The following is a 21,181-nucleotide window of genomic DNA, read 5'->3' on the forward strand; positions in this document are numbered from 1 at the left end:
GGGTTTACCTGATTAAATAAAGAATTATTATTAAAAGGTCTTTGTGATGTTTCAAGAGCCACGGTATCCAGGGTTATGTCAGCATACCACCAAGAAGGACGAACCACATCCAATAGGATTAACTGTGGACGCAAGAGGAAGCTGTCTGAAAGGGATGTTCGGGTGATAACCCGGATTGTATCCAAAAAACATAAAACCACGGCTGCCCAAATCACGGCAGAATTAAATGTGCACCTCAACTCTCCTGTTTCCACCAAAACTGTCCGTCAGGAGCTCCACAGGGTCAATATACACGGCCGGGCTGCTATAGCCAAACCTTTGGTCACTCGTGCCAATGCCAAACGTCGGTTTCAATGGTGCAAGGAGCGCAAATCTTGGGCTGTGGACAATGTGAAACATGTATTGTTCTCTGATGAGTCCACCTTTACTGTTTTCCCCACATCCGGGAGAGTTACGGTGTGGAGAAGCCCCAAAGAAGCGTACCACCCAGACTGTTGCATGCCCAGAGTGAAGCATTGGGGTGGATCAGTGATGGTTTGGGCTGCCATATCATGGCATTCCCTTGGCCCCATACTTGTGCTAGATGGGCGCGTCACTGCCAAGGACTACCGAACCATTCTGGAGGACCATGTGCATCCAATGGTTCAAACATTGTATCCTGAAGGAGGTGCCGTGTATCAGGATGACAATGCACCAATACACACAGCAAGACTGGTGAAAGATTGGTTTGATGAACATGAAAGTGAAGTTGAACATCTCCCATGGCCTGCACAGTCACCAGATCTAAATATTATTGAGCCACTTTGGGGTGTTTTGGAGGAGCGAGTCAGGAAACATTTTCCTCCACCAGCATCACGTCGTGACCTGGCCACTATCCTGCAAGAAGAATGGCTTAAAATCCCTCTGACCACTGTGCAGGACTTGTATATGCCATTCCCAAGACGAATTGACGCTGTATTGGCTGCAAAAGGAGGCCCTACACCATACTAATAAGTTATTGTGGTCTAAAACCAGGTGTTTACCTATCTCCTTTTACCAAGGTGTTGAGGGGATCCGTTTTGGTGGCCTTAGGATCTCATCTCTGCTTTTTCGGATGATGTGGTCCTATTGGCTTCATCAGGTCGTGATCTGCAGCTCTTGCTGGAGCGGTTCGCAGCCGAGTGTGAAGCGGCCTGGATGAGGATCAGTGCCTCCAAATCCGAGGCCATGGTCTTGAGCCGGAAAAGGGTAGAGTGCCTTCTCCGGTTCAGGGGGGGTGTCCTGCTCCAAGTGGAGGAGTTCAAGTATCTTGGGATCTTGTACATGAATGAGGGAAGAAGGGAGCTGGAGATCGACAGGCGGATTGGCGCAGCGTCTGCCGTCAAGCGGGCGCTGTACCGGTCCGTCGTGGTGAAGAAAGAGCTGAGCCAAAAAGCGAAGCTCTCGATTTACCGGTCGATCTACGTTCCCACCCTCATCTATGGTCATGAGATTTGGGTCATGACTGAAAGAATGAGATTGCGGATACAAGCGGCCAAAATGGGTTTTCTCTGTAGGGTGGCTGGGCTCTCCCTTAGAGATAGGGTGAGAAGCTCAATCATCCGGGAGGGACTCAGAGTAGAGCCGCTGCTCCTTCTCATCGAGAGGAGCCAGTTGAGGCTCGGGCATCTGGTCAGGATGCCTCCTGGACCCCTCCCTGGTGAGGCGTTCCGGGCACGTCCCACCGGGAGGAGGCCCCGGGGAAGACCCAGGACACGCTGGAGGGACTATATCTCTGGGCTGGGAACACCTCGGGATTCCCCCGGAGGAGCTGAATTATTCATAGTGGACTCACGGGATTATATTGCATTGTGTAACCCGCAATTAGTAAAGGACTTTTATTTTTGCGGGCCCACTTCCTGTGTTGCCCGAACTCTGCTAACTTATTTAAAGCCACGCCTCCAGTGCGCAGTAAAAGATCCTCACCTGTTCCACTGATTGTGGCTTGCTGTTGGCGTCTTCCTCAGGAATTCCTCCAAAAATCTTTGAACCTATTGATTTGATTGCTGGATGAGTTTGTTATTTGTTAACAGTATTACTTTTTCATGTGGTACTTCTGCTCGATTGCTCATTGGAGGGTTGTTTTATTAGAATCACTGGCATTGTTTACCTGGACCGCCACCAGGATTCTGTTAGTGCTGATTGTGGCTCAGTACGCCCCACTCTCTTCTAAAAGGTAACTTGTTGCTGAATTTTGTGCGCATTCTGACACCTTTACATTGATGCTGAGGCACTGAAGTTTAAGATAAAATTGATCAGAACAGAATGTAGCTACACTTAAGTTGATATTACGCAGTATATTTATTTATTTATTTTCCTTCCCTCACTCTGCTTGAGTATTTGATGATTAATTTATTTTATTTTTCTTGATTGATATTTTGGAAGTGCACTTTAACTTTAAATTGATTAGTTGAAATATGATAGTTTTGTTTTGTTTTTTAAATTATGGTTAATTTAACCTGATTGAAATGTTTGTTTAATTATTAGGAATCTAAATATTGCATTTGCATTTAGTATGCATAACTACATGTTTAAATTTAATAATTATTCTTTGTGTTATATTTGTACATAATTGTTTCTGATAAAACACTTCATGGGTTTTCTGACCTTTTAGGTCGGTTTTTTTTTTTTTCACCTGTCGGATCAGATCCTCATCTGGATCGAAAGATGGCGAGCTAGGAATGGACTATGGACTTTATGATTTGGAAATCAATTTATTCTGACTCAATTCTCATGTGTCTCATTGTGTTGTTGTAATTGTATGTTTTTTTATTCAAATCACTTAATATATATTCACCAAAACTAAAAGCACTGCGTCCTGTTTTTTTCACACCTCAGGCTCCTTAAAAGGCCACTCTTCTGATGCTGCTTATGTAGCCGCAGTTAGCTGCCTAGCCCATAACTGTTACAATTGACATGAACATTTTCAGTGTGATTGTGTTCAAACTGAGACTAACTTTCATCCTTCTGAGAATTTATTCTCAACAATCGTATGATCTTTCTACATCAAGTAAAGAAACTATTTCTGATAAGATCTTTATAGAAGATCACATCACAATAAAATACTTTTTAACTCTTTTATTATCAGTAAAAAAAAACAAAAACATAAATGTTTTGATCATCATGGAGTTGAAGTTTATGTCAACTGCATTCAGTTTATCTAACGTCTTTTTAGCCTCTATTGAAGTATTCCACCATGTTGGCCATTAAGTCCCAGTTAGCTTTTCATCTGGACACTTAGTAAAAAATCATAAGCTTGAATTTTTTATCCTGATCTGACTTAGAAACAAACCACATGAATTCTGCAGAATTTTACCACAAAATTAGTTTTGCGGTTCCTTAAGTGACTGAAAAAAATATGAAAAGAACGAAGCAAAACTGACTTTGTCTCATCCTTCGCCTCTGCCTCTATATTTGAAATTCAGGACAGAGACGGTGTTGTAATTTCCTGCATAAACATTTATGATTCCTGAGAAAGGATCTGAGAACGCAAATCATCCTGAGTAAACAGCAGCAGGCGGGGAACTGTGTTCAGCTCCAAAGGAATCATATCAATCAACGTATGAACAACAAAAGTGTCCAGTAACACTTGCTACATGTCAGAATTGGTCAAATATTTAATGCTCCAATATGCATCAGCAAATCACCAATTCAGTTCAATGTAAATAGAAATTAAATGTCGTAATATCCAGTATCAAGCAGTCTTCTAAAGACAGTGTTGCCGTCATGGCATGCTAACTGTTCCAATAGCTAACATTGGAATATTCCAATATTCCAATATGGATTTTTCTATATCTAAATGTGACTGTGCGGTGAAGCTAAAAATTAAACTACTGTAATAATTGGTGCAACAACAGTTACATTTTGTCAGAAATATTTACAAATAAAAGATAAATGGGGCATATGGGATCATTTCACCTCCTCTGGGTGTCACAGACACAGAATCTGAGCACCGGCAAGAGGAGCGTTCATATCTACTAGCTGGGGTTTATTTTACTATTTTTATGATTTACTTCATTTGTAAGAAATAAGCTATGTAGGAATATATATGTGTGCCTGTGTTGCATTGTGCGTGTTTGTGTTTGTGTGGGTCAGACACACAACGTGTCCACATTTGTGTGGCTCATAAGCATTGTGTTGATTTTGTGCTCCACTTACATGAAGAGCATTAGGGTTGTGTTTGTGTGAGTCGTGTGGAAATTAGGGCATAAGCAAATTATCACTGATATTTAAGATAAGTTATAATTTGCTTATCTTAGAGATAAGTGAATTATCTCTAAGATAATAAACAAATTATTACGTATCTCTAAGATAAGTAATAATTTGCTTATTATTATCTGTAATAAGTAATAATTTGCTTATTATCTTAGAGATAAATAAATTATCTCTAAGATAATAAGCAAATTATTACATATCTCTAAGATAAGTAATTGTGTGTCTGTAATAATTTGCTCGTCTTAAGCAAATTATTCTCAGGTAAGAGAAGATCCTACATCATGGTCCTGCTGCTGGCCTCTGGTCTGTTGTCTCCTCCCCGACTCTTTGCTCCTTCTATTGTGACAATAAACATTTCTTTAAAATATATCAAAAGCAACAGTGAGAACAACTTTTGCAAAGGAAAAAAACAGGACTGGGTTTATTCCTGGCAACAACTAGCTATCAAGCAATGCAACATGGCTCAACAGCAACAGCAAGGGCCCCTCCTTTTCCAGTTCAGGCATTCGCCTTGTTAGGCCTACGACAAAGATTATTTGCCCACAGCTGATGAAGCCAATAGGACCTCATCACATCTGCAAAAAGCAGAGACGAGATGCTAAGGCCACTAAAACGGATCCCATTAAAAAACCTTGACTGCATCTAGAAACTGGTGGGGAAGAGCAACCTGTGGAGAGCAACCTGTGGAGAGCAACCTGTGGAGAGCAACCTGTGGAGCAACCTGAGAGGGCAACCTGTGGAAAGCAACCTGTGGAGAGCAACCTGTGGAGAGCAACCTGTGGAGAGCAACCTGTGGAGAGCAACCTGTGGAGGGCAACCTGTGGAGAGCAACCTGTGGAGAGCAACCTGTGGAGGGCAACCTGTGGAAAGCAACCTGTGGAGAGCAACCTTGGAGAGCAACCTGTGGAGAGCAACCTGTGGAGGGCAACCTGTGGAGGGCAACCTGCAGAGGGCAACCTGGGAGGGCAACTCTCACTATGTTTCTCTAATCTGAACCATTTGCAAATTCAATTTTCTAGAAATTAATACTACCTTTGTGAGGACAATGTACATTAGTCAATAACCCCAATTTAAATCATTTTTGAAATCCTGGGGGGAACCGGAGCACCCGGAGAAAACCCCACACTAACACGGGAGAACAGACAAACTCCCACAGAAAGAGGCGCCTGGTTGAGAATGAAGAACGCTTTTCTGTGAAGATGCAGCACTAACCACTGCATCACCGTGTTGTCCTTTTTTGTTTTTTAGTCTAAAATGTAAAATGTAATTTGGGGTTTTGAAAATGGTTCAGGACTGACCTGGACTCTTTAACTAGTTGCTTGTTTTAGAGGTTTTCTTGCTTTTCTCACCACAAATGTTTCTCCAATCGGAACCGTTTGCAAATTAAATTTTCCAGAAATTAATACTACCTTTTTTGAGGACAATTTACTTTGGTCAATAACCCTAATTTATATGGTTTTGGAAATCTGTGGGAAACCGGAGCACCCGGAGAAAAACCCACGGTCATTTTTTTGGGGGGGATCTAAAATAAGAAATATATTTTGGGGTTTCAAACGGTTCAGAAATTACATTTTTTCTAATCGCTTGACTCAGAGGCTTTCTTGCTTTTTTCTTGAACATTTGTGGTTTTCTGAGCCCCAAACAGTGTCGTATCTTCTTCCACACTGATTTTTCCTCGGCGACTGCCCCCACTGGTTCCTGTGACAGATTTTCCACAGAGCGGTCCGTCACGTCCATGGATTCTAAGTTACTCGGCATGTTTTCCATAAAGTCGTTTACCTGGTTGGTAGAGGCATCAGGAACATCAATGTTTTCTGACAGGGTTTCCTCTGTCAGACGGTCCTGATCCATGGACGCAGTGTCAGAAACCTGTTTTCCGGGTAGTGTCTTTCTCGTTTGGTTCTTTTTGTCTCTCAGGTCCTAATTCGTGTTTGTGTTGATGATCAGTTTTCATGTTTTCCTGCTGTGAGTTAAGCTCACAGCCGGAGGAAGTTGTTGAAAAGCAGTCAGTTGTTTTAGGAGACTGTCTTTCTCAGCTTTAAGCTCGGTGATAATCTTCAGGACACTCATCATTTGCTCTGAATAAGTTTTAATCTCTTTATGTATATGCTGCTTAGATGTTTCTAACTGCTGCATTAGAGTCAGAACATTTCCTTCATATCTGGCTTTTAGTTCGTGGTAATTAACTGTTGCGAATTCCAGAACAGATTGCAGATGTTTTATTGCCTTAGTTGATTGCCATTGGAGGAAAGAGATACCTTCTGCATTTCTGTTGAGGTTGTCCTTCTCTCTCTGAGTGCCTTGATGAGCTCAATAATATCATGCTTGGTTTTTTCCAAATTAGCTTCTGTCATATGAGTCAAATCTGCTTCATACCTCGACTTTAGTTCTTCGTATGAACCATTAATCTGCTCCAGTTCTCTCAACAGGTATTTCTCGGATTCCTTGAAGCTGCTGATCTCCTTGGACATTTTCTCTATTAAATTTTGGCCCTGTCTGATCTTGTCTTCATTGACCACCTGCAGGTCAGCCTGACGTTTGATCTCACTAATGTCTGCTTCAGATTTGGACTGAAGCTCCTCGTATTTAGCCTTCATGTCGTCCAGCTCTTGTTGGAGTGCTCTGTTTTTTATCTTTAATTCCTCAATCCTTGACATGAACGCTCGCTCTGTGGCAATATGATCTATCTTCGCTAGGTCTAAGGTCCTCTTGCAGCTGCTGTTTTGTGTGGCTGTCCACCTCGGAATCGATAATTGCAGGGCTGAGAGTCTCTGGATTGTTGCCCTTTTCAATTGCCTGTAGTTTTTTTCTTCAACTCGATGTTCCTGCTGAAGGAAAATCTCCTTAAGAGCCTCTGCCTCTCTACCTCAGCTTTTGTTTCCTCCAGTTTTGTTTGGGTGTCGTCAGCTTTTGGTTCGGGTCAAACATTTTGCTTTCTCCATTTTTAAAAGAGAGGCAAGTCGTTGTATCTCTATGTGGAAATCAAAGGGAGGAGGTCTGTTCCCTACCCCACCATACTGACGTCCTTTGGCTAATCACTGATGGAACAATATTGGCTTTGATGTGGCCATGTTTGACAAAAATAGTACTTGTTCAAATCAGTCTGCTAACAATCTCACTGTATAAAAGCGCTTTGCGTGCGTCTGAACTCCTCAGTAGTGCAGCAAGCAATGACAAGAAGGTAGAAGTTTGTTACATAGATAGAGAGCTGATGACATCACAAGCATGACTCTAGTTGTTACATCACAGAGTTTTTCCTTCATCTTTGGAATGTGTTACCGTTGGTTACACTGTCTATGTTGTTATACAAGCAGTTTATGGAGAGACGTTTTTTTTTGGCAATATTTACATAAAATGTGTGAATTTAGATTTCCAGATTTGTTTCATTGTGTCCAATGAAACATAAAACCTTTCAAAAGTTTTTTCACACACTCACACTTTTACAAACCTGAAAGCTTGCAAAGAAAATGAATACTCTCCTTTAAATCTTTGTTTTAATATGTAGCGTCGCTGCTGGCTATCTGTTTGTATTGGGACTTTTTTGTCCTCCTCTGTGATTCTGTACATTCATTTTCGCGTTTAGATGTTTGTCCTGTTGGCCTTTCATTTAAACCCCTCAAGAGGCTCGGCAGCACAAACACTCAGACGATGATCGGAGATCAGCGGGAGCTTACATCCATCAATCAGTTCTTGGTCCATTAAGTCCCCACAGAAATATTATCTGTTTCTTTTTGTCTTTTTTTTTTACTCTTGGTTTTGTGCTGCTTCTGTCTGCTGTCTCTCTTTGGATCCGTTTGGCCTGAGGTACCGGCTTTCCAGAACTAATCTAGACAAAGTTTCTCTTTGTGATGTGATTAAAAAAAAATGCCTCAAGTCTTTTGTATTATTATTATTATTATTTGCTCTACAGAGCTAAAGCTGGTTGAATAATCTGTTGGTCTCCTTTCTTCCTTTTGTAGAGATATTTGATATTTGAGAGATAAGACACGCCGTGTCTTCCATTTTGTTGACCCCAGTAAAGGTTCCTCATTTCTGCCTGCTACTATGATTGAAGTCTGAGTTCTCCAGCAATCAGTGCAGAACGATTACCAATGTAAACATGCAGCAGGAGATCTCTCACCTGTGCAACAACACCGGCTGTTTTACCTGGAGGTTGATACTGATGGAGCTGACAGTCTATGAAGCAACACTGACCTGAAACATAAAATATTGCTGCTATAATTGGAACTCTATAATGTAATCTCAGTAAATATGTTTTATACTATGTCTGTTTTTATAAACTATCGTATCCGTAATAAAAACAGATAGGTTGCTGAATCTAGGCTGATGGGTCGGTCCCGAATGTTGGGCTGTTAGAGTCGGTTCTTTGAATTGAACCACGGGAACCGGCTCCTAGAGCCGTTCTTCATTATGAGGGCCGGGGCTGCAAACACAGTTCCTACCCAACTCTTCAAACCGCACAGTGATCGATCTGCACAGGTGCTGTGAGGAACAAAAGACAATTTTAACTCTGTTTCTCGTCCAGTAGCATAAACACTGAAATTAAGAAACCACAATCCCTGAATTAGGAGGGAATGTGGGGCAAATGTGATGAAGGATTTGAATTATTACTAAACTTGTATCACTGCTGGATCAAAGAATTATGGAATATTATGTATTTATTCATATTTTAAAGGTATGTACTTTTAGGGCTGCCATGTAGTAAAAGCTGCATGAGCTGGCTACTGGTGTCTAAAACTCAGTCACCATGTCTTCTCATCTTCTGAAACAACCAGGAGGGGTATTGTGAAGCACCGCCTCACAGGGCGGGTATCAAAAAGGCTAACATGAGGTGCAAGTTGGGCGGGTTAAAGTAAGAGAAACCAGATACTGCATTCAAAGCATGATGAAGACCAGCAAGCAAAACATTCACAGAGTGGATGTAGTAGAATATCAGAGTTCAGGAGATACAGGATAGAAGATTTGACTGAATCAAGACACTGTTCACAAGTTCAGACTGGGGAACTAACTGGCAAATTGCTAGCTAAGCAGAAAATAGATTGATTTACTTAAATTTATACAAACCCAATTTTCTCAATTACTTCAACATATAAAAGACAAGTAAAGTTACATTGTGTGATTTTAAGTATTGCAATCCTAAAATATCTTGAACAATTTTGTTTTTTAAATGTGTTTTTTTTAAAATGCATTTAGTTGTACATAAACTAAATAGTGTCCACTTCATACAGTTTAGGCTCCATGAAAAGGAGAAATTACCTCTTTTTTTCATTAGTGTCAGTATGATGTATTATTCTAATCATAAATGCTGTGTTTCCATTAAATGTGGAAAATCCTCATAATTAACAGAAATAAAAGGCTTGGAAACATCCGTTGTGTTTGTGTAATTACTTTAATACTGTGTTTCACTCACTGAAATATATGAACCTTTTATTAATGATCTAAGATATTTAATATAACTTTATGTTGAGAGGAGGCTCAAAGCGGAAAATTCAAATGGGAACTAAAAATCGTTTCCAGTTTCTTCAGTGCAGCCAAAGTGAAACACACAGGAAGCTACGGAGCTCACGAGGTAGCATTAGCTCCTCTTACAAGGTAGTTTGAAAACAGGTTTGGTGTTTTCGGTAAATATTCCGTGTTTTCAGTGAAATGTCTTCAGTTCCGCCTCAGAGAGAGTTTATCAACGAGCAGGTAACTCCTGCTGGAGAAACATTCACAGAGTGGAAAGAAATCCAACGTAAGATGGAGGAAAGAGATGGAGGATCAGCGCAGACTGATGGGATTTTACCCGGATACCGAGGATCATCTTACACCGGATTAGGTACGAAACCACCTTCATGTTTTACTGATTAATCAGGTTTAAGAAAGACGAAGCTGAAGTTGGTTTCCAATTCAAGCTTCCGATTCGGGAAATGGTCTAAAGGGCCGGATTCCACCTATTTTTTCCTTCCGCACCTTTAATTCGACTCTAGTTTAAAAACTACAACACCCAGACTCTTCAAACCTGGACTGGAGTATTCTGCTCTAATAGCAGAATATTTAAAACCCAGGGGCGATTCTAGGATCTGACCTTTAGGGGTCCTTAGCCCCCAGCAGTGCTAAGGACCAAGAGAAGTTATTTGTTGGTGCATTTTTCTAAACTTCACTGCTTATTTACATACATTCACATAAGAAATTTAATAGTTTTGTCCAACTAAAACCGTTAACAACTACATACAGGTCTGGAAAAAATGAAGAGACCACTGCACTAAACCCCATTGAAAACCTCCTGGTTATTCCACCAAATATTGATTTCTGAACTCTTCCTGAGTTAAAACATTTGTTTTGTTGTTTCTAAATGAATATGAACTAGTTCTCTTTGCTTTATTCAAGGTCTGAAAGCACTGCATTTTTAAATTATTTTGACCTTTTCTCATTTTCTGAAAATAAACACAAAGTTTTTGCTTGGAATTTCAGAGACATGTCAGTAGTTCAACAATCTTCATTTTATTTAAACATGTACCTATACAGTGAACCCTCGTTTTTCTCGGGGGTTGTGTTCCCAAAAGAACCCATGATAGGCGAAATCCGTGAAGCATTTACCTTTATTTTTTACAATTATTATAAAGCATAATTACCGTATTTTCCGCACTATAAGGCGCACCACATTATAAGGCGCACCTTCAATGAATGGCCTATTTTAAAACTTTTTTCATATATAAGTTGCACCGTGTTTAAGGCGCATAGGATAGACGCTACAGTAGAGGCTGGAGTTACGTTATGCATCCATTAGATGGAGCTGCGCTAAAGGGAATGTCATCAAAATAGTCAAATAGGTCAGTCAAACTTTATTAATAGATTACTGTTGTGGAAAAAATACTATTTCCAAGCACTGTTCAGGTGAAATCACTCAGTCAGGTTTATTCATATGTTGTGCACAATACAGAGAGCTTGTAGGACAGTCAGTAATGAAGCAGGTCTGGATGAAAAGCTCTGTCAGGCAGAGAAACACATGAGTTTTATACCAAGGATAAAGATTTAACAACAAGAGGTGAGACAGTCTGGTTCTGATGCAGCTGTAGAAAACAACTTCCAACCTTCTACATGTAACCCAAATAGTTCTTTGGTGAAAGTTCACAATAATTCATATAACATGACTAGCAGATGTGACCTTAATGTAATTTTTCCATCACATTTCCCCCCTTTTGATTCTATATAAATATGATAATATTTAATATTAATCAACACACAATTCCCTCCTCATTCATAAGACATAACACAACACTATCCTGGAAGATGTAACAAAAACAACAAAACACATATACACACGATACGAAAAACCTACCGGCATTCACCTGTTCAACCCTATAACAATATGACTGTGTTTGGTAGGAAAAGTTATCTTGCAGCCCCTCCTTGCCAGGGAGGCGGTCCTCTATATGTTCTGTCCAGGAAAAGTGTGGAGGTATCATACCAATGATTGAAGACATAAAAACCCAAGAAACAATAATAAAGAAAAAGAAAATGAAAATGTAACACACAGCTAATTAAGGAGGAAAAAAAATTAACAATAAAAAAAAACATTTAAAAGGAAAAACAAACAAAAATCAACGTCAAAACAAAAACCCAAGCTTAATAGAAAATTTATATCTAATCGAATAAATCAGTCTAAACCACATCACAACAACAATCCATAATCATGAAATACCTTACTCCAACTAAACTTAAAAAGAGAAAAAAAACTAAAATGGAAAAAAAGATTCATTTCCAGATCAAATGAAAAATAAAATCAAAATATAAAATGCATATTTAGAACATGCAGAAAGGATAGGCATTTGTTTTTGTGAAACAGACATTTCAGTGAATTGCAAAGCAGTATAGGAAAGCTAGGATACTAGCCTGAAAATATCAATGATTAACACTACTTAAAGACAAAAAACAAACAAAAAAACCCCAAACAAACGTTACACTGAAGGAAATCTTACACCGAATACAGTTTACTGGAGAGACTGGTTAAACATCACTGTGTCTGAAAACTATTTAAACAATCTGCACAAATGATAAATATTAAATACTCACTGGTTAGCTGTAAGGGCCAGCAGGTTCTTCTCTGCTAGCCCTAAAAAATAAAAATAGTAAAAGTCTCAATTATGTTTAATTTTAGCTATAATTTAACTTTATTCTACAAATTAGTTGCTTATTGGTGTCATTGAGGTTTAATTTCCTACTTTAAAAAGTGCCACAAACGCATCTCATATCGTTCTAAGTATTTAAAATACTTGGAATGATCAACTTTGACCTGGACTGTTTACTATTCATCATATAATATCTAAATTACAGTTTGTGATCCGTGACAGTCTTATCTTATAAAAAATGTCTGTACTCCAGCTTTTAGTTTATGTATTCATCTTCAGTGAGTTTAATAGATGAACTCTCACCTTGCCCCATACCTGTCAAGCTGTAGGTTTGAGAATATGGGAAATGTCGCCTGGATTTGGGGGAGAGGAGGCAAACGAAGGAACATAAGATGGGGGTGGAGGGGAGGAAATGGACCAGGAGACAGACGAAGTCCAGGGGGGAGGGCCCATTGCATTAAATAAATGACTTAAATAATTTATATCATTGTCCATTTTCACCTTTCATATTTAATCTTCCAAAGTGTCCAACATTCATGTCAAATATTTTCGATAGGATCATTTTGCCATTATTTTCTGCATGTTAACAACAATCACCCCACTGTTACCAATTCTGCTGGGAATCGCAGGAAAGTAAAGGCTGAGATTTAGTCGTGCTTTTGAAAGTGTGTGTTGAGTGTGTGAGTGGAGCAATGTCTGACAATATCAGTGGGTCAAGATTTGAAAGCACTTTAGGGCTTTGCTTTAGAGATTTTATGTCATTCTTTAATGTGATATATATCCTGAAGCTACATAGAGGAAGAAAACTTTTTGTAATATTTGAATGGAAGCCACTAGATTAAGCCACTAAGTTAAGCTATCACCATCTTGTTTGGTCACCTGGAGGTCCATAATATCATATTTTGACTCACATCTAGTTCCATTCTGGTCAGAAGAACCTCATTGGTTGAGTTAATGTTCATTCTTGTAAGATTGCGATTTTAGAATAACCCTCCAAAAATCCTGTTTTTATCCAACAAAATATTAAAATGAAGACTTCCTTGTTTGATTGACATTTAAAGGCTTTTGTTTTGTCTTTTTGTCCAGATCTCCCACAATGTTGTGTGTAAAGAGGAGGAGGTTCTCAATGAAACAGAACCACAGAGGAACCAACTCATCTCTCATGGCTCTGCAGAAGCTGAGAACCAGGATCAGGAAGGAATCAATTCTGAAGACCCAGGAAAAGAGAGAAAGGAAGAACAAAAACAAAAGGAGAAATATGAGAAAACCAAGAGCAGAAAGGCAGAACTGACACTTCAAAACAAAAAAAGCACAAGAAAGCTCACGCAGGGCAAAAATTATATTCTTGTAAAATTTGTGATAAAACCTTTTCTCAAAACAATATCTTGCTGAGACACATAAGAATTCACAAAGATGAGCGGCCTTTTTCTTGTGGGACTTGTGGAAGAGGTTTCTCCCTAAAAACTAATTTAAATGTTCACATAAGAATTCACACAGGTGAGAAGCCTTTCTCTTGTGGGTCTTGTGGAAGAAGTTTCTCCCAAAAAGCCCATTTAAATGCTCATATGAAAGTTCACAAAGGTGAGAAGCCCTTCTCATGTGGGACCTGTGGAAAGAGTTGCAGTGAAAGAGGGGCTTTAACTCGGCACATGAGAATTCACACAGGTGAGAAGCCCTTCTCATGTGGGACCTGTGGAAAGAGTTACAGTGAAAGAGGGGCTTTAACTCGGCACATGAGAATTCACACAGGTGAGAAGCCCTTGTCATGTGGGACCTGTGGAAAGAGTTACAGTGAAAGAGAGCCTTTAACTCGGCACATGAGAATTCACACAGGTGAGAAGCCTTTCTCTTGTGGGTCGTGTGGAAAACGTTTCTCTCAAAAAGGTGATTTAAATGTTCACATGAGAATTCACACAGGTGAGAAGCCTTTCTCTTGTGGGACTTGTGGAAAAAGTTTCTCACAAAAAGGACCTTTATCTTATCACCTGACAATTCACACAGGTGAGAAGCCTTTCTATTGTGGAATCTGTGGAAAAAGTTTCTCTCAGAAAGGCCTTGTAAATGCTCATATGAAACTTCACACAGGCGAGAAGCCCTTCTCATGTGAGACCTGTGGAAAGAGTTACAGTGAACGAGGGACTTTAACTAAACACATGAGAATTCACACAGGTGAGAAGCCTTTCTCTTGTGGGACTTGTGGAAAAAGTTTCTCACAAAAAGGACATTTATCTTATCACCTGAGAATTCACACAGGTGAGAAGCCTTTCTCTTGTGGGATCTGTGGAAAAAGATTCTCTCTGAAAGGCCATGTAAATGCTCATATGAAACTTCACACAGGCGAGAAGCCCTTCTCATGTGAGACCTGTGGAAAGAGTTACAGTGAACGAGGGACTTTAACTAAACACATGAGAATTCACACAGGTGAGAAGCCTTTCTCTTGTGGGATCTGTGGAAAAAGTTTCTCTCGGAAAGGCCATGTAAATGCTCATATGAAACTTCACACAGGCGAGAAGCCCTTCTCATGTGAGACCTGTGGAAAGAGTTACAGTGAACGAGGGACTTTAACTCACATGAGAATTCACACAGGTGAGAAGCCTTTCTCTTGTGGGACTTGTGGAAAAAGTTTCTCACAAAAAGGACATTTATCTTATCACCTGAGAATTCACACAGGTGAGAAGCCTTTCTCTTGGGATCTGTGGAAAAAGATTCTCTCTGAAAGGCCATGTAAATGCTCATATGAAACTTCACACAGGCGAGAAGCCCTTCTCATGTGAGACCTGTGGAAAGAGTTACAGTGAACGAGGGACTTTAACTAAACACATGAGAATTCACACAGGTGAGAAGCCTTTCTCTTGTGGGATCTGTGGAAAAAGTTTCTCTCGGAAAGGCCATGTAAATGCTCATATGAAACTTCACACAGGCGAGAAGCCCTTCTCATGTGAGACCTGTGGAAAGAGTTACAGTGAACGAGGGACTTTAACTCGACACATGAGCATTCACACAGGTGAGAAACCTTTCTCTTGTGGGAGCTGTGGAAAAAGTTACAGTAGCACAAGTTATTTATCTCGTCACATGAAGACTCACTCTGATGAGAAGCCATAGGTCCAAAACAGATCCGATCCAATTTGGCATCTAATCTTATGGAAAATCTGGTCAGATGATGTAAACAGCAAGTTGAACATATTAAAGTCAACAGATTCTTGCAGGCTGCTAGTGATTCACTGTGATTGTGTCTTTCACTGTCTGACCAAGATAAACCTGAGGTCTACTTTTGCCTAGCAGCTTGTTTTCCTTAATCCAGTTTTTGTTTTAATTCTCAGTCGTATTTGTACTTAAGATCCCCATCAGTATCCCATTAGATACTGAAGTTAAAGAGGGGAACACATTCAGACTGGATTAATTTCTGTGCATTTCAGTTTTCATGGAGTTCTGTACCATGTAGAATAATTGAGTTTAGCTTTTATTTGAAGTTTCTGTGTATGACTGGATGTAAAATACTTTAGAAATGAAAGCAGTGAAATGTTCTTGTTTTTCCATAAATAAAACTCTATAATGTTTATTTGAAAAAAATCTCTAAAATAATTTTGATCTGGTCAGATTTTGATTTAGAGCTAACCACACAGTGGTTTTTATGTTCCCAAATTTTTGTCATTGTTACACTTTGCTATGAGAAGCAAAGTATATTATTAAAAAGGTTTGTTAAAATATACACTAGTATTTTGAGCAGAATATGCTTTTAATAACTGTTGATTTGAATAAATATTGATGGATTATTCAGTGATTGTCATCGTCATTAACTGTTGCCATATTTTTAAATGTCAGCTTTAAGTAAGCATCTAAAGATCCTTGCAATAACAGTAAAACATGAGTTTTTACACAAATTGAATGTTTTTCATTTCCTCAATATCAAAATTTAAGACAGTTTTCAAAAAATGTCACATTCATTACATTTTACAAAATTAAAAGTATTTTTCATCAATTAGACTGATTATTATTCTAATCTCAAATGTAATGTTTTCATTAGTTATTAATTAATTCTGCATTGTCAGAAACTACATCTTTATGGACGTTCATGCACCTTTCAGTTACTGTATCCAGAGATAACATTGCAGACGATCTACAATACTGTAATGTGACACAAAAACAAGTCAGAAATATCTTTTGCATTTGAAGGATATTTTATAAAAACATTTGAAGCGTATGAGAGGGCTATTTGTCGCCCGCGATTCATATCTCTACCTCACTCTCAGTAATAACAGTGATGAGACATAGATGGTGTGCGCCGAGCTCTGAAATTTTTCAGAAATACATGGAAGTGAATCTGGGAGAGCGTCAGTTACAGAGCAACCTGTGGAGAGCAACCTGTGGAGAGCAACCTGTGGAGGCAACCTGTGGAGGGCAACCTGCAGAGGGCAACCTGCGGAGGGCAACCTATGGAGAGCAACCTGTGGAGAGCAACCTGCGGGAGCAACCTGTGGAGGGCAACTCTCACTATGTTTCTCTAATCTGAACCATTTGCAAATTCAATTTTCTAGAAATTAATACCTTTGTGAGGACAATGTACATTAGTCAATAACCCCAATTTAAATCATTTTTGAAATCCTGGGGGGAACCGGAGCACCCGGAGAAAACCCCACACTAACACGGGGAGAACAGACAAACTCCCACAGAAAGAGGCGCCTGGTTGAGAATGAAGAACGCTTTTCTGTGAAGATGCAGCACTAACCACTGCATCACCGTGTTGTCCTTTTTTGTTTTTAGTCTAAAATGTAAATGTAATTTGGGGTTTTGAAAATGGTTCAGGACTGACCTGGACTCTTTAACTAGTTGCTTGTTTTAGAGGTTTTCTTGCTTTTCTCACCACAAATGTTTCTCCAATCGGAACCGTTTGCAAATTAAATTTTCCAGAAATTAATACTACCTTTTTTGAGGACAATTTACTTGGTCAATAACCCTAATTTATATGGTTTTGGAAATCTGTGGGAAACCGGAGCACCCGGAGAAAAACCCACGGTCATTTTTTTGGGGGGGATCTAAAATAAGAAATATATTTTGGGGTTTCAAACGGTTCAGAAATTACATTTTTTCTAATCGCTTGACTCAGAGGCTTTTTGCTTTTCTTCTTGAACATTTGTGGTTTTCTGAGCCCCAAACAGTGTCGTATCTTCTTCCACACTGATTTTTCCTCGGCGACTGCCCCCACTGGTTCCTGTGACAGATTTTCCACAGAGCGGTCCGTCACGTCCATGGATTCCATGTTATTCGGCATGTTTTCCATAAAGTCATTTACCTGGTTGGGAGAGGCATCAGGAACATCAATGTTTTCTGACAGGGTTTCCTCTGTCAGACGGTCCTGATCCATGGACGCAGTGTCAGAAACCTTGTTTTCCGGGGTAGTGTCTTTCTCGTTTGGTTCTTTTTGTCTCTCAGGTCCTAATTCGTGTTTGTGTTGATGATCAGTTTTCATGTTTTCCTGCTGTGAGTTAAGCTCACAGCCGGAGGGAAGTTGTTGAAAAGCAGTCAGTTGTTTTAGGAGACTGTCTTTCTCAGCTTTAAGCTCGGTGATAATCTTCAGGACACTCATCATTTGCTCTGAATAAGTTTTAATCTCTTTATGTATATGCTGCTTAGATGTTTCTAACTGCTGCATTAGAGTCAGAACATTTCCTTCATATCTGGCTTTTAGTTCGTGGTAATTAACTGTTGCGAATTCCAGAACAGATTGCAGATGTTTTATTGCTTAGTTGATTGCCATTGGAGGAAAGAGATACCTTCTGCATTTTTCTGATTGAGGTTGTCCTTCTCTGCTCTGAGTGCCTTGATGAGCTCAATAAGATCATGCTTGGTTTTTTCCAAATTAGCTTCTGTCATATGAGTCAAATCTGCTTCATACCTCGACTTTAGTTCTTCGTATGAACCATGAATCTGTTCCAGTTCTCTCAACAGGTATTTCTCGGATTCCTTGAAGCTGCTGATCTCCTTGGACATTTTCTCTATTAAATTTTGGCCTGTCTGATCTTGTCTTCATTGACCACCTGCAGGTCAGCCTGACGTTTGATCTCACTAATGTCTGCTTCAGATTTGGACTGAAGCTCCTCGTATTTAGCCTTCATGTCGTCCAGCTCTTGTTGGAGTGCTCTGTTTTTGTCTTTTAACTCCTCAATCCTTGACATGAACGCTCGCTCTGTGGCAATATGATCTATCTTCGCTAGGTCTAAGTCCTCTTGCAGCTGCTGTTTTGTGTGGCTGTCCACCTCGAATCGATAATTGCAGGGCTGAGAGTCTCTGGATTGTTGCCCTTTTCAATTGCCTGTAGTTTTTTCTTCAACTCGATGCTCCTGCCGATGAAAATCTCCTTAAGAGCCTCTGCCTCTCTACCTCAGCTTTTGTTTCCTCCAGTTTTGTTTGGGTGTCGTCCAGCTTTTGGTTCTGGTCAAACAATTTTGCTTTCTCCATTTTTAAAAGAGAGGCAAGTCGTTGTATCTCTATGTGGAAATCAAAGGGAGGAGGTCTGTTTCCTACCCACCCATACTGACGTCCTTTGGCTAAATCACTGATGGAACAATTTGGCTTTGATGTGCCATGTTTTGACAAAATAATACTTGTTCAAATCAGTCTGCTAACAATCTCACTGTAAAAGCGCTTTGCGTGCGTCTGAACTCCTCAGTAGTGCAGCAAGCAATGACAAGAAGGTAGAAGTTTGTTACATAGATAGAGTGCTGATGACATCACAAGCATGACTCTAGTTGTGACATCACAGAGTTTTCCTTCATCTTTGGAATGTGTTACCGTTGGTTACACTGTCTATGTTGTTATACAAGCAGTTTATGGAGAGACGTTTTTTTTGGCAATATTTACATAAAATATGTGAATTTAGATTTCCAGATTTGTTTCATTGTGTCCAATGAAACATAAAACCTTTCAAAAGTTTTCACACACTCACACTTTTACAAACCTGAAAACTGCAAAGAAAAATGATACTCTCCTTTAAATCTTTGTTTTAATATGTAGCGTCGCTGCTGGCTATCTGTTTGTATTGGGACTTTTTTGTCCTCCTCTGTGATTCTGTACATTCATTTTCGCGTTTAGATGTTTTCCTGTTGGCCTTTCTTTAAACCCCTCAAGAGGCTCGGCAGCACAAACACTCAGCGATGATCGAGATCAGCGGGAGCTTACATCCATCAATCAGTTCTTGGTCCATTAAGTCCCCACAGAAATATTATCTGTTTCTTTTTGTCTCTTTTTTACTCTTGGTTTTGTGCTGCTTCTGTCTGCTGTCTCTCTTTGGATCCGTTTGGCCTGAGGTACCGGCTCTCCAGAACTAATCTAGACAAAAGTTTTCTCTTTTGTGATGTGATTAAAAAAATGCCTCAAAGTCTTTTGTATTATTATTATTTGCTCTACAGAGCTAAAGCTGGTTGAATAATCTGTTGGTCTCCTTTCTTCCTTTTGTAGAGATATTTGATATTTGAGAGATAAGACACGCCGTGTCTTCCATTTTGTTGACCCCAGTAAAGGTTCCTCATTTCTGCCTGCTACTATGATTGAAGTCTGAGTTCTCCAGCAATCAGTGCAGAACGATTACCAATGAAACATGCAGCAGGAGATCTCTCACCTGTGCAACAACACCGGCTGTTTTACCTGGAGGTTGATACTGATGGAGCTGACAGTCTATGAAGCAACACTGACCTGAAACATAAAATATGCTGCTATAATTGGAACTCTATAATGTAATCTCAGTAAATATGTTTTATACTATGTCTGTTTTTATAAACTATCGTATCCGTAATAAAAACAGATAGGTTGCTGAATCTAGCTGATGGGTCGGTCCCGAATGTTTGGGCTGTTAGAGTCGGTTCTTTGAATTGAACCACGGGAACCGGCTCCTAGAGCCGTTCTTCATTATGAGGGCCGGGGCTGCAAACACAGTTCCTACCCAACTCTTCAAACCGCACAGTGATCGATCTGCACAGGTGCTGTGAGGAACAAAAGACAATTTTAACTCTGTTTCTCGTCCAGTAGCATAAACACTGAAATTAAGAAACCACAATCCCTGAATTAGGAGGGAATGTGGGGCAAATGTGATGAAGGATTTGATTATTACTAAACTTGTATCACTGCTGGATCAAAGAATTATGGAATATTATGTATTTATTCATATTTTAAAGGTATGTACTTTTAGGGCTGCCATGTAGTAAAAGCTGCATGAGCTGGCTACTGGTGTCTAAAACTCAGTCACCATGTCTTCTCATCTTCTGAAACAACCAGGAGGGGTATTGTGAAGCACCGCCTCACAGGGCGGGTATCAAAAAGGCTAACATGAGGTGCAAGTTGGGCGGGTTAAAGTAAGAGAAACCAGATACTGCATTCAAAGCATGATGAAGACCAGCAAGCAAAACATTCACAGAGTGGATGTAGTAGAATATCAGAGTTCAGGAGATACAGGATAGAAGATTTGACTGAATCAAGACACTGTTCACAAGTTCAGACTGGGGAACTAACTGGCAAATTGCTAGCTAAGCAGAAAAATAGATTGTATTTACTTAAATTTATACAAACCAATTTTCTCAATTACTTCAACATATAAAAGACAAGTAAAGTTACATTGTGTGATTTAAGTATTGCAATCCTAAAATATCTTGAACAATTTTGTTTTTAAATGTGTTTTTTAAAATGCATTTAGTTGTACATAACTAAATAGTGTCCTTCATACAGTTTAGGCTCCATGAAAAGGAGAAATTACCTTTTTTTCATTAGTGTCAGTATGATGTATTATTCTAATCATAAATGCTGTGTTCCATTAAATGTGGAAAATCCTCATAATTAACAGAAATAAA

General features: G+C 39.5%; 1 long non-coding RNA gene and 1 pseudogene across 1 annotated transcript; both read left to right on the plus strand.

The window, feature by feature from the left end:
- Positions 1 to 15,446, plus strand: part of LOC116733240 (oocyte zinc finger protein XlCOF6-like) — a 29,127-nt pseudogene extending 13,681 nt beyond the window's left edge.
- On the plus strand, positions 1,760 to 2,826 carry LOC116733176 (uncharacterized). The gene is made up of 2 exons (XR_004341974.1): positions 1,760 to 2,194; positions 2,633 to 2,826. It is a non-coding gene; the product is annotated as an uncharacterized LOC116733176 (long non-coding RNA).
- Positions 15,447 to 21,181: the final 5,735 nt, after the last annotated feature.

The sequence above is a fragment of the Xiphophorus hellerii genome, chromosome 14, assembly GCF_003331165.1.
Source record: "Xiphophorus hellerii strain 12219 chromosome 14, Xiphophorus_hellerii-4.1, whole genome shotgun sequence".
In the NCBI taxonomy this organism is placed as follows: domain Eukaryota; kingdom Metazoa; phylum Chordata; class Actinopteri; order Cyprinodontiformes; family Poeciliidae; genus Xiphophorus; species Xiphophorus hellerii.